Source organism: Protopterus annectens, chromosome 6.part0 (genome assembly GCF_019279795.1).
Source record: "Protopterus annectens isolate FY-2018-M chromosome 6.part0, PAN1.0, whole genome shotgun sequence".
NCBI classification, from domain to species: Eukaryota; Metazoa; Chordata; order Ceratodontiformes; family Protopteridae; genus Protopterus; species Protopterus annectens.
The window spans coordinates 1,331,459,081-1,331,472,736 of record NC_056737.1 but is presented as its reverse complement, the minus strand read 5'-3'; the positions used below and the strand labels follow the sequence as shown (position 1 = coordinate 1,331,472,736).

The window sequence follows — 13,656 nt, the reverse complement described above, 5'->3', positions numbered from 1 at the left end:
TAGCAAAGAGATCTATGTCTGGCTGTCCCCATGCCTGAGTTATCTTTGCGAAAACTTGAGGATGCAACTTCCATTCATGTGGATCTGTCATATTTCTGCTTAGGCTGTCTGCCAGTGTGTTTTCCTTCCCTGGCAGGAATTGTGCTTGAAGTTGCATTTGCAATTCCAGAGCCGTGTTCCAAGGGGACATGGCTAGTCTGCACAGGGGGTATGAATGAGTTCCTCCCTGTTTGTTTATGTACCACATCACTGTGGTGTTGTCTGTCCTTATCAATAGCTGGCCTGGATGCAGTAGGTCTTTGAAGGCCATAATAGCATTTTGCACTGTTGGCATTTCCTTTTGATTGATGTGTAGGTGCTTCTCTTTTTGGGACCATTTTCCCTGAATGCACTGATCTGTCATGTGCACCCCCCAGGCGTAGTCCGAGGCGTCTGTTGTGATGATTTGATTTGTTTGAGGAATACAGAAGGGGAGACCTATGTTTCTTTGGCATGCTTGAGCCCACTACAGAAATTCCTTTTGAAGACATGGAATGAGTGGTATAATTGTTTCCAAACTGTGGCTGTGTTGAGACCATAAGTTTTTTAGGTACCATTGAAGTTTCCTCATATGCAGCTTTGCACATGGGATCAGCAGGATGCAAGATGCCATGAATCCCAGAGCCTGCAGGACTTTCCTTGCAGTCAGCCTGGTGAAGGTTGCCATTTTGCTGAAGTACTGAGATAGTTGCCCTTGCTTCTCTGGCGTGAGGTAAGCCATCTGGGTGTTTGTATTCAAGCTGGCACCCAGGAAAATTATTGTTTGAGAGGGTATTAGTTTTGATTTCTTTTTGTTGACTGTGTATCCCAGAAAGTTCAACAGTTTTATGACAAACGCCAGGTGTTTCAGAAGTATGTGCTTGCTGTCCACTTGGATCAGGCAGTCGTCCAGATATGGGTATATTTGTATCCCTTGAAGTCTGCAGAAGGCAATTACTGATGCCAGGCATTTCGTAAACACTCTGGGTGCAGTAGATAAGCCAAAGGGCAATGCAGAGAATTGATAATGAGTTGAACCTGCAAGAAATCTGAGGTATCTTCTGCAATCTTGTCTGATAGGGACATGCAGGTTTGCCTTCTTGAGGTCCAGTGTTACCAGCCAAGACTCCTTGCCCAGCATGGGAAGAAGCTGCTGTAATGTGAGCATCTTGAATTTTGGTACGTGTAAATATGTGTTTAGGATGGATAGGTCTAAAATAGGTCTCCAATCTTTGTCCTTCCTTGGTACCAGGAATAGTCTGGAATAAAAACCTTGACCTTGTTCTTTTGCAGGTACCTCTTGAATAGCTTTCATGTCCATGAGAGCTGAAATTTGTTTTTGTGCCTCTGCCCTTTGATTTTGTGGCAGGTTTGGCATGCCTCTCATTTTTGGAAGGGTGTGAAAGTGGAATCTGTAGCCTCTGTGTATAATGTCCAGGATCCATTTGTCTTTTGTGACAATATGCCAATTTTTTGAGAATAATGCCAGTTTTCCGCCTAAAGGTGCTGCCATTAAAGCTTTGCTTGGCATGCAAAGGGGAAAGTCATTGTGTCTGCTTTCTGAATGACTGTGACCTATCTTCTCCACCTCTTGGGGTTGGTGCTTGCCATTGTCTGGCTCTGAATGATCCTTGAGATTGCCCTCTACCCCACGGGCACCTGTATCTGCCTCTTTGAGGTCTGTCCATGGCTGGAAAGGACCAATTTTTTGAAGGCCAGTTTCTGCTGAAACGTGGAGGTTGTACCTGAAGGAAATCTTTCACTGTTTGCATTGATCTTGCCTTTTCCTCCATTTTCTTTAGTACCTCCTCAGCTTTAACACCAAACAATACATCTTTTTGAAGAGGTGCATCTAGTAATTTAGCTTTGACATGATCTGGTAAGGTTTGCTCTTTGAGCCAAGCATGTCCACGCATGACAGACCCTGTAACAGCAGCTCTACATGAGGCCTCTAAAGCATCAAAACCACACTGCAAGGTATGTTTACCCACTTGCTCTGCACTATGCAACAAATCCTGCAACTCCTTTAAATCTGGTTGCTCAGGTTGTGTCATTTTGCTTTTCAACTGAGATAACAAAACTGTTGATACTTTAACATATGGAACTGACAGTTTAATGCCCTCATGGTTAAAGTGGCCGAGGTGTACCCCTTTTTCCCCACCTTTCTAAAGCTCTGGAATCTCTCTGAAGGTAATGGGTTTTTAGCAGTAGAGGCCTTAATTCCCTTGGGACCCTGTGAAATAGTTTCTGGGTCAGCAGCATGGCTTTTGTATAGGAACTGGTGTGAATCAGGAACCCGGTAATACCTGTCAGGTTTAACAGGAGCTGGAGGTAAAGAATCTGGGTTGAGGCTGGCTTCTGTGTACACGTCATCTAATATATCTAAGACAGGAGGGATAGCCAGAGGCCTGTGCTGGGGAAGCAAGAGAAAATCTCTGAGCCTTTTCTTGGAATCTGAGTAATCTTGACCTTCCCAGTGAAAGTGTTCCCTCAAGGTATGTAGGGTTTCCCCAAAAAAATAGTCTTCAGGGGGGGGAGACTGAGGGAATGGACTCCTCTGCATCAGAGTCTTTAAAAGGGGAATATGTATATTCCTGGTCCTCAGAATGTTCTGAGGTAATAGAGGCTTGATCTGAGGAAGGGTAGTCTTCCTCCAATCTGGGCCTTTTGTCCGAGGGGGGTTGAGAACCCCTGATAAGAGTAATCAAATCCTCAGCCATTTTGAGCATCTGTTTTTTAGGCATGGGGCCTTGAGAGGGGGTCTGTGGTCCTTGTTTTTTAGTTTTCATGGCTGCTTTAGATTTTGTGAAGGCCTTAATGGAAAAGGAGGAAGGCCTGAAGACACCTTGAGAAGTGGCAGGCCTGTCTAAACTCTGAGTTTCCCCGCCAAGAGTGGCGTCGGTATCTGTATTCGGAATGGAGGCCAAGGAGCCTGCGACCTCGGGCACAGAAGACACCGGTAATGAAGTGTCATCGGTACTCAGGGGCTGCGTAGGCACCTCGCTGAGAACCAGAGCACAGGTAGTCGGCTTTAGCCTGGTGTCGGTAGAAGTCGCGGACCTCGTATGTCGGTCCTTATCTTTGCGTCTTTTACTCAAAACTGGAGTCGGAGTATCCGACGACATAATGTAATTAAATTTTTTACCAAAATAGTGGTGGGCGAACTCCGCCCGATGCTTAATAGTGCGTTTGTTGAATCTAGCACAAAAACGGCAGGCCGAGACGTCGTGGTCTGGGCCTAAGCAAGGAATACAGAAAGAATGGAAATCCTTATGCGTTATTTGCTTCCCACATGAAATGCAATTATTAACTTTGTCTGACATCGGTCTGAGGCAAGAAAAGTTTCCCCAACGGGGTACTTAGCTTTCAAGAAGACTTCGGCTGAAATATTTTCGTAAATCTCAGGAGCTGGCCGACCGGCACTTGCGAACTGCTTCTGCTTCGGGCACCACGCGGCAAGAAAGACTAAAGAAGATGGCGTCGGCTGGTTCTTTTATACCCCTGCCGCACTGACGTCAGGGAAGAAGCGACGACAACCGACGCCGGACCTAGACTTTGGAATTCGGCCGATCGAGGACCCGCCTGACAGCAGGATAATCCATCTGTTATGACTGCAGCTGTATGCACGATGAACATCATGAAGAAACAAGGTTGCTCTCATTTCTGTATTGGTTTGTTATACTGGTGAAGTTGAGGAGGGCAGTAGTAGTACTGTGGTTGGGCCTGAAACCATGCTGGGAGTGGACAGGAGGCTGTGTTTTATCATCTTTCATAAGCTGAGACTGAATACATTTCTCGAGGATTTTAGATAGGTTTGATAGGATAGCAATAGGTCTATAGTTTGTTAATTCTGTTGAAGTACCTCCTTTGTGACAGGGTATAATAATGGATTTTTCCAGATGGATGGGACATAGTTTTCAGTTACTGATTAGAATGGAAGCAGGGAAGGCCAGTGCTTCTGCACCTGTTTTGAGGAACTCAGTGGGAAGGTTATTGGCAGCTGAGGTTGTTGATTTTAATTTGTCTAGTAATTTTTTTATGGTTGATGCTGGTACAGGCTGAAAACTAAAAGACAGTGTGTTGCTTTTGAGAACAGTTGGAGGGGTGAAGTGAGGTGGTCACTGATTAGTGATAGAACTGACTGGATAACATGAGTGTTGAACTGAGTGGCAATGGACTCTGTTGTTTGAAGGAGAAAGACAGGGTTGTAGTGGCATAGCCAGGTTGTAACAGATTAAGTAGAGAGGACCAAAATGCTTGGGGTTGTTTAGGGATGACTAACACATATGCAGAGATGTGTATTTGCCAACTGCTGGCTTCATACCACTTTTTACAGCATCTTAGTAAACTTTCTAAACCTGCAGCCATAGATTAGGATACTCAGTCACAAAATAAGATGCTGTAACAAAGTGGTAAGCCAGCAGTTGGCAAAGACACATCTGTTAGTTAGCAGTTGAGCCCTGCAACAGAACTAATATATGATACGTCTGTACACAATGTAAGATAAGTTAGTTATGAGCTAATACCTGATAAACATGTGTGCAGATTAAGGGCACAATGGTTTAGCAGGAAGAACGAAATTACCACTAAAGCAATATGTAGATGGAAAATAAAATAACATCCGTAGTTTATAAAACAGCTATTCAGTCCAGGTTAGAATTTTCCAGAGGTGTCTATGCTGCTTTTCTATTAGCAGCGACATCAGTTAGACATAATCTGTCTGATGTTAAAACCACACAAGATAAATTGTACGTATTCCAGCCAGGGAGCTATTTCCAAAATGTGATGATTTGTCTAATGTTCATGCCATTTGAAAATCTAGAACATAGCTTTGTAATGATGTCACCTCAGCTATTCAGGATATTTTTCTAATCTGGATGAAGCATGAACGGCAAGTACTACAAAACTATCTTACTTGTGTGCCACACTTGCAAACTTGAAATACAGGAGTCAGCCAAGTCTATGGTCTAATCTAAGGGGAAAATAACTATTCTGATTCATTCATTTAACTAGCTATAACTGTTTTTGTGTCTATCTGCTGATTTCTGAAGTATCTGCACTTAAAAGTAGCATTTTGGTCGACTCTGGTCGATTAATACTGTTTTTTTGATTAATTTAACTGCTGAGGCTGCCCACTAAAGTGTGCTAGCCTGTGTAAATCGATTTTACTGTTTGCTTAATTGCATTTCTGTGTGCTTTCCTGAAAAAAACAAAAAACAAAAAAAAATACTCCTTGTTTTCCCGACTTTGCTCGACTAGTTTGGACCAGTATACAGGCTTTGCTGTATTCTGGGCTGTGTGTAGTTCCTGTGTTGGCCATTGCCTTACATGGATAGAAGGAAGTTTCTGAGCTCACCAGTGGGAGTGGGGAGCCTTGAGCAGCCTATCTGTCCCTGGGGGAACTGACCTCCGCACTTGAGCTGTAAATTATTGGTTGCTTTGGACCATTTCTAGCTCTTTTCAAGTTCCCTGTATAAAAATCCGCCTCAGGGCATTTTTTTGTGGTTGGCATAGCGCAGCGGTTATACAGGTTTAAACTATTTCTGGCTCCGCCAAGTCTCCTCTTCAATTTTTCACTTAGAAAGCTCTACTCAGTCTATTTAGCTGTATATATTAGCACTTGTTTTCGGGACTTCTAGTCTTAGCAAGCACTCTTATAATAAAGTAAGCACTCTTATACTAAAGTAAGCACTACAGCCATCCACTACCCCCTGTGAATACCCACTTCCCTTAAAGGCACAGCACTCCTTATAATATTCTAGTATGTCGAGTGGTAGACCACTAGCATCCTCTCTTGTTCAGCTGGTTAACCTGGGAATCTTAAGACAATGTTACAATTGTCTCATGTACACAGACAACCCTCTCCTCCTTCCTACTAACACAAATACTTGTGAGAGATGCAACTATATAGCCAGACTGGAGGCTGAACTCTCTCAACTCAGGACTGGCAAGACCAGACAGGAGGAGAAGGTACCCACACCAAGCAAAACCGGTCACACATAAAACCACCACCACTACAAACCAAACACATAAGAACACAAAGACATACTGAGGCTCTTATAAAAACTTACCAAAACAACAGAGGCCTCCAAAGCAGACACCCAGAAATACACCCCACTAAACGTAACACCTACAACACATACCTCAAACAACAGGTGTGTCACACAATCACAGCCCCTAAGGCAAAACACTATGCCAGAGACATTAGTAATAGGTGACTCTATAGTCAGACACACCGACGTTCCACTTACCAGGCTGAATAAGGAGAGGGTAACGCCGAGCTGCCTATCTCGTGCTAGGATCCGCCACATTACACACGCACTCAGGTCACTCCAAAGCAAGTACAAGTATGATGCAGTCATTGTCCATGCTGGTGTGAATGACCTGAGACGTACCTTCCTGGACTACATGAAAAGAGACATTGAGGAGCTCTCCGATTATGTAGCCCAGACTGGTATGACCCTGACCCTGAGCAGCATCCTGCCTTCAACAAGAATGATGCCTCAGTACAAAGACAAAATTATCAGTTTTAACAATTGGCTTAATCACTGGTGTCATTCTAGGGGGATCCAATGTCTGTCAGCCTGGGATGACATGCTGGACAAGCCGCGTTGCCAAGGGATGGCTTGCACCTGTCACCACTGGGCTTCGGATACTGGCCAAGGCTCTTGCCACCCCCATAGTGCCTTTTTTAGGCAATGCTCAAAAGACAAATCAACCTCCGTAAAAAACAAAAATGGAAAAAAATTAAGGGTAATGCTGCTCAACGCCAGAAGTCTAAATCTCAAGATGCAGGCACTCAAAGCACTTCTCAGTATGGAGAACATCGATGTCTGTGCAGTAACTGAAACCTGGTTCAAGGCTCCTGAGAGCACTCCAGCGCTACCAGGCTATACCTCATATCATGCTTTTCGCCTCAAGTTCCAGGCGAACCACAAAGGAGAGTGTCCATTTTCATAAAGGACACCTACACCTCTCGATTGGTGGCTACCCATGAAGCATCAGAAACCATACAAGTTTTACTCACCATAGGCAAAACTGCCATACAACTGGTCACATGTTATAGAACACCTCCCAATCCCAGGAATCCCATCAAGCATTCCTGAAAACACTGGAGGATATGAATGTCACACCAAACACCATCATATTGGGTGACTTCAACTACCCCAACATAGACTGGGCCCACTATTCTAGCCCTAACACCCTAGCCCAAAGATTCCTGGAATTCATTAACTCAAATGCTATGGAGCAACTGGTCACTTCTCCCGAGGAGAGATAATATACTTGACCTGATTATCACAAACATGGGGTCCAAATGCTCCACACGGATATAAACCCCTCACTAGTAAGATCTGACCATAAACTGATCACGTTGGATGTACATATCCCACCCCACCCCAGAACAAAAGACTACAGTGAAAATTTTTCAAAAGCTGACTTTACACTCCTTAAGTCAGAAATGATATCCTTTAAGCCTACTGGGTTAATGGAAACCACATCCCAAAATGCTGAATCCTACACAACAGCCTTCTACGGACTTCTCCAAGAATGCATGGATCAAGCAATCCCAACTAAAACCAAGACCCTCTCCACCAAGGGAAAACACCGGTTTGGTGGACCCGGCTATAAACAAACTGTACAACAAAGAAGGAAGCTACTGCAGGACAAAGCCAAATCCCACAAGGAAAGGCTTCCCTGATCAGCACAAGTAAAAACTACGTTCTCTCATAAAACATCTAAAGCCAACTTTGAGAGAAAGATTGCCAGGGATACCAAAGACAATCACAAGGCCTTCTTCAATTATTTCAGAACCTTGGGAGGAAATTCTCAGATATGCTCTGAGTTGGTACACAACGACAATAAATTCACTGACCCTACCGACATTGCCAATATTCTGGCAGATAGGTTCAGTGCAAATTCTCCCTCCCTCACCCCCTAAAGATGTAGTAATTATCCCTGCTGAATGTAACCTACCTGTCATCTCAGACATACAGGTGAAATCAGCACTCAACAAAGCAAAAAAAACAGCATCTATGTGACCCGATGGTATCCCCGGTTGCGTGTTACGTGAACTTCAAGATGAACTCAACCCGCACCTAAAAACGCTATTCAATCTTAGCCTCACTACAGGATATGTACCTGAACAACTGGAGGTTCGCTTTGTTAAAAACCACAAATTTAATTAGCGCTTTCGGAAAGGGCAATGCCTTTCCTTCATCAGACATCTTACAATTGAGTTAGTTTACCTTATAAAGCTTTACGTCATTAATTAGTCATAATCAATTAAACAATAAGAAAAATAAAAGAAATACCACATTTTAAGCAGGTATACATAAATTAAAATTGTATACAGACCCTAACAGCTATGATCTGAAAATGCTTGTTCGTCATTATTTATGTCGTTAAAAATACTATTTATAAAACCTGAATCATTTAAATTTAATAAATAACAAGCAATATTTAAATAAAATATATATATTTTTCATATATTATTATACGTTAAATAAATATGAAATTAATAAAAATACTATATGCTCATTAGAGTTCCCACAACGGCAGGGTGTAAAAAACACAAATACAAAGAATTTTATACAAAAAAGCCCTCTACGAAAATACTTACAAGTTAAACAAAAACAACCTTACAATACCAAAACCTAAAACGTTATTTATACTAAAGGTTTAGTTGATTCAATTAATTGTATTAGTGTTATTAAATATGGTATATAATTACCATTATTAAACATATTATCCAATACAATCAATGATGAATTTAATTCCTATTATTTAATAGGTATACTAAAACCATTAAGTATACCATTATTATACCTAACTTTGGATCCCAAACCACTCATCTCCTCATAGCTAATTTTCTAAGTAGGCATTTTAGAGAAATGTGCTCATTTAAACCTGGGGGAGCATATGCCATTGTTCTAATTTGCCAGCATAATTCTTGAATCTCTAGATCAAGTTGCCATGGCCCACCCCTTGGGTCGAGTGGCACTTGCCATAAGACAACAAATTTAAAACTATGATCTGAATTGTGAACTACATGTCTTGCTAAAGCATTGGTAATATCCTGCTTTTTAATTGCGTATTGGTGTTTGTAAATACACTGCTTTAACTCCCTCTCGGTTTTCCCTATATAAAATGCGAAACATTCCTGACATATTGCTGAATAAACAACTCCTTTTGATGTACATGAATATCTCCCTTGAATTTTATATATATTATTTTGAATTTTTACTTGGTTCTCGGTGTTTAGAAACCCACACTGATGACATGCCCCACATTTACGCATGCCTTTATTTCTAACATTGCTATTTTTAATTTTGCACTCTAAAAGGGATTTAATATTAGGACCCCTCCTGTAGGTGATCTTTGGTTTGTCACCTAACAATTTACTCAAGCCAGTGTCTTCTAAAATTAATACCCAATTTTTATTAAGAATTTCTCTTATTTCATAACTATCCAAAGTATAAGTACACAAAAAACTAACCCGAAAATCTTGGGCAACTACACTTGAGGTGTTACATTCTAAACTATTTTCATTTCCTTCAGTTCTTACAACAAAACTATTCAAAAGGGGTTTAAAGTGTCCAGACTTTCTCTTATTCTTAACTTCTAATGAAATTTTTGTTATTAAAGAGGCCGGATAACCCCGTTTGACAAACATTGATTCTAAAAACAAACACTCATCCAAAAAATCATTTTCCTCAGAAACCATTCTTGCCGCCCTCACCATTTGGCCTTTAATGACCGCTTTTTTCTGATGGTGAGGGTGGCAGCTTGTATAATGAAGAAATGAATTTGAATAAGTGGGTTGCCTATAAATTGTGCTCCTAAACCTAGCCATTTCCATGTCCTTATGAATATGTACATCCAGGAAACTAATATGATTTTGTTGTATTTCATATGTAAATTCAAAAAAATCAGTAAAAGCCGAAATAGTAGAAATAAAAGTTGGAACTAGCTCACAGGGTCCTTTCCAAATTATAAAAATGTCGTCCTGGTATCGAGTGTACCAGGTGACATTTTCCTTGAATAAGTCATTGTTGAAAAGAAATGTTTTTTCCCAATGGGCCATTACACAATTGGCAAAGCTACCTCCACATGGGGAGCCCATTGCTACTCCTGTTTTTTGGAGGTAGATTTGCCCATCAAACCACATAAAATTGTTAGTCAAAACTAGTTGAAGTAGGGTTTCAACTAGGTAAATACTATTTTCTATTATTCGTCGTTCAGACATAAAATCCCTAATCCATTCAAGTCCTATATTTTGCGGTATCACCGTATACAAATCTTTGACATCTATGGTCAAAAATAGGTGATCTTGTTGGAAAGGAATCTTTGCTAAATCTGTTAAGAAACTCCAAGAATCCTTAGAAATTTGTTTTTCCTTTTGAATAAGAGGTTTTAACACACTATCAACATATTTAGCACATCCGTAGGTGATAGAACCTCTCCCATCAACAATGGGCCTAAATGGGGGTTCAGTAATGTTTTTATGAATTTTCGGTGTGCCAAATAGTACTGGGATCCTTGGGGCTAAAATTGACAAGAAGTTATACAAGTCCATATCGATTGAACCCTCCAAGAATAAATCTTGTAACACAGATTTAATTTTTCTGTAAGATATATTAAGCTCATTTTGGCTTACTAAATCATAAGCTGGAGTATTAACCAGTGCTTTCATCTTTTGTACATAAATGTTCTGGTCCATTAAAACAAAACCACCCCCCTTGTCTGGCTTCATTACTCTTATGTTGCAATCATGCAACAAGAGTATGAAGTCACGTTCAAGATTTTCGATGTTACTTTTAACTTTCCTGTTGGTATTTATGTTAGAGCTTAGATTTCTCAAATCAATCTCGCTCATTTTTTCAAACAAGAGTAAATTTGGGTGAAGGGGAGGGTTAAATAAACTAGACACCTTCAAGGAATTGAAAAAGGAATTAGATGGTCCCATAAGAGCATTCAGATTAAGTTTACGGACGAACAATTTTAGGTCTATAATTATTTTAACTATATTCATATAAGAATCTGGCACAAAAGTAAAACCCTTAGAGAAAAATTCAACAATGTCTTGAGGTATTTGTAACATAGTATAATTATAAACTTGAAAGTCCCCAGTAGTACTTGTTAAAATATGAGGCCACGACTGATTTAATGCCTCCGTTGGTTGCGTTTGTTCTTTTGGCGACCACGATTGTTGTTCTGATTCGACCTCCTCTGTTGGTTGTATTGACCCCCGGGAAAAACCTGTTGTTCACTTGTTCCTGGTTGATTTACCAAGTCAGTATCATAATGATGTTGAACAACTATATTGCCTTGATTATGCATGACATTTTGAGCATTCCTATTGTTATTAAAGTTGTTATTATTGTTATTATATATCCTTTCACTTCTACGAAGGACCGGCCCTTGATCGCCAATCGTACTTTCTTCATCTGGAATTATGCCATTAGGCTGATGTGTGTTGTATGGTGGTTCCGATAAGACTTGGTTGTCACCAGGAGGTTTGAAAACTACAGGTGGTCTTGGGTAAGCTTTTCCTTCTCGATACTGATGCTCATCCCTAATAATTTTTTTCTTTTTACCATTCAGGAGTTTGGTCATGGCCGCTTCTATACTTATAAAAATACGCTTATAGTCATACCTATACCTAGGAAAATCTACATGAGATTTAATGACATGTTCTAAAATTTCCAACTCACTCTTTAGTGTAATGGTTTCTGTTTTATAGTGATTGATCAAAATACTAATAAACTCAAAACCTTGTCTATTAAAAAGTTCCAAAAGAGTTTTATGGAAATCCGATCCTTCCTCGAGGCCTACTGGATACCTCCATTGCCTCAAACCTTTTGGGATTAATTTTTTTGTTAAACATTCTTCCAGTTACGAAATTTCTAATTGAAGTTTTCTACATCTGAACAGTTTGTTATCAAACTCGTTAATAGTTGTTAGAATGTTACTCACCGGTATCGCTTCTTCCTGTACTGCAGAGTTCAAACCGGCATCACTAAATGAGTAAATATTATTCAAAAAATTACCCAAAGTAGGCAGAGTATTGTTTCCACTTTCTTGAATAGGTTGAGTGCCATTAGAATCCAACTCAGGTAGTGTTCGCTGTCTTATTAATGAGTTTGGGACACCATCCCTGTTTGGCAAGTCATCATTAAGAACCTGCCTACCATCGGGGTTAAGAACAGTATTATTTGATTCACACAGTTCTCCCATAACGTTATTACTTAATCCGATATCAGTGTTCGGTTTGGGATTCCCATTTCCTGTAAGATTGTCTATCCGTTGTGTCAAGCCATCTACACGGCTTAGGAGGGCTTGAATTAATGCTGTTAGGTTTCCGTCAGTTTTCGCCTCACCAGAGGCTAGACCAGTAGACTCATTTACGTTGTTGTTCCTACTGCTGTTAGGCTCAACCTGGGAGAACAAAGAGCCTTGCGATGCTGCCAGTAAATCGCTCGCCATTCCAAAAGACACCAACCACGAACTACGAACTAAATCCAAAACTGTTAAACAACAAAAAATGGCGACACGAACAACTGGAGGTTCGCTTTGTTAAAAACCACAAATTTAATTAGCGCTTTCGGAAAGGGCAATGCCTTTCCTTCATCAGACATCTTACAATTGAGTTAGTTTACCTTATAAAGCTTTACGTCATTAATTAGTCATAATCAATTAAACAATAAGAAAAATAAAAGAAATACCACATTTTAAGCAGGTATACATAAATTAAAATTGTATACAGACCCTAACAGCTATGATCTGAAAATGCTTGTTCGTCATTATTTATGTCGTTAAAAATACTATTTATAAAACCTGAATCATTTAAATTTAATAAATAACAAGCAATATTTAAATAAAATATATGCCTTCAACAAGAATGATGCCTCAGTACAAAGACAAAATTATCAGTTTTAACAATTGGCTTAATCACTGGTGTCATTCTAGGGGGATCCAATGTCTGTCAGCCTGGGATGACATGCTGGACAAGCCACGTTGCTTCGCAAGGGATGGCTTGCACCTGTCACCACTGGGCTTCCGGATACTGGCCAAGGCTCTTGCCACCCCCATAGTGCCTTTTTTAGGCAATGCTCAAAAGACAAATCAACCTCCGTAAAAAACAAAAATGGAAAAAATTAAGGGTAATGCTGCTCAACGCCAGAAGTCTAAATCTCAAGATGCAGGCACTCAAGCACTTCTCAGTATGGAGAACATCGATGTCTGTGCAGTAACTGAAACCTGGTTCAAGGCTCCTGAGAGCACTCCAGCGCTACCAGGCTATACCTCATATCATGCTTTTTGGCCTCAAGTTCCAGGCGAACCACAAAGGGAGGGAGTGTCCATTTTCATAAAGGACACCTACACCTCTCGATTGGTGGCTACCCATGAAGCATCAGAAACCATACAAGTTTTACTCACCATAGGCAAAACTGCCATACAACTGGTCACATGTTATAGAACACCCTCCCAATCCCAGGAATCCCATCAAGCATTCCTGAAAACACTGGAGGATATGAATGTCACACCAAACACCATCATATTGGGTGACTTCAACTACCCCAACATAGACTGGGCCCACTATTCTAGCCCTAACACCCTAGCCCAAAGATTCCTGGA

At 40.7% G+C, this 13,656-nt stretch overlaps 1 protein-coding gene across 1 annotated transcript in view; it reads right to left on the bottom strand.

The window, feature by feature from the left end:
- Positions 1-13,656, bottom strand: part of FMNL2 (formin like 2) — a 1,741,163-nt gene that overhangs the window by 416,720 nt on the left and 1,310,787 nt on the right. The gene's annotated exons all lie outside the window — the stretch shown is intronic.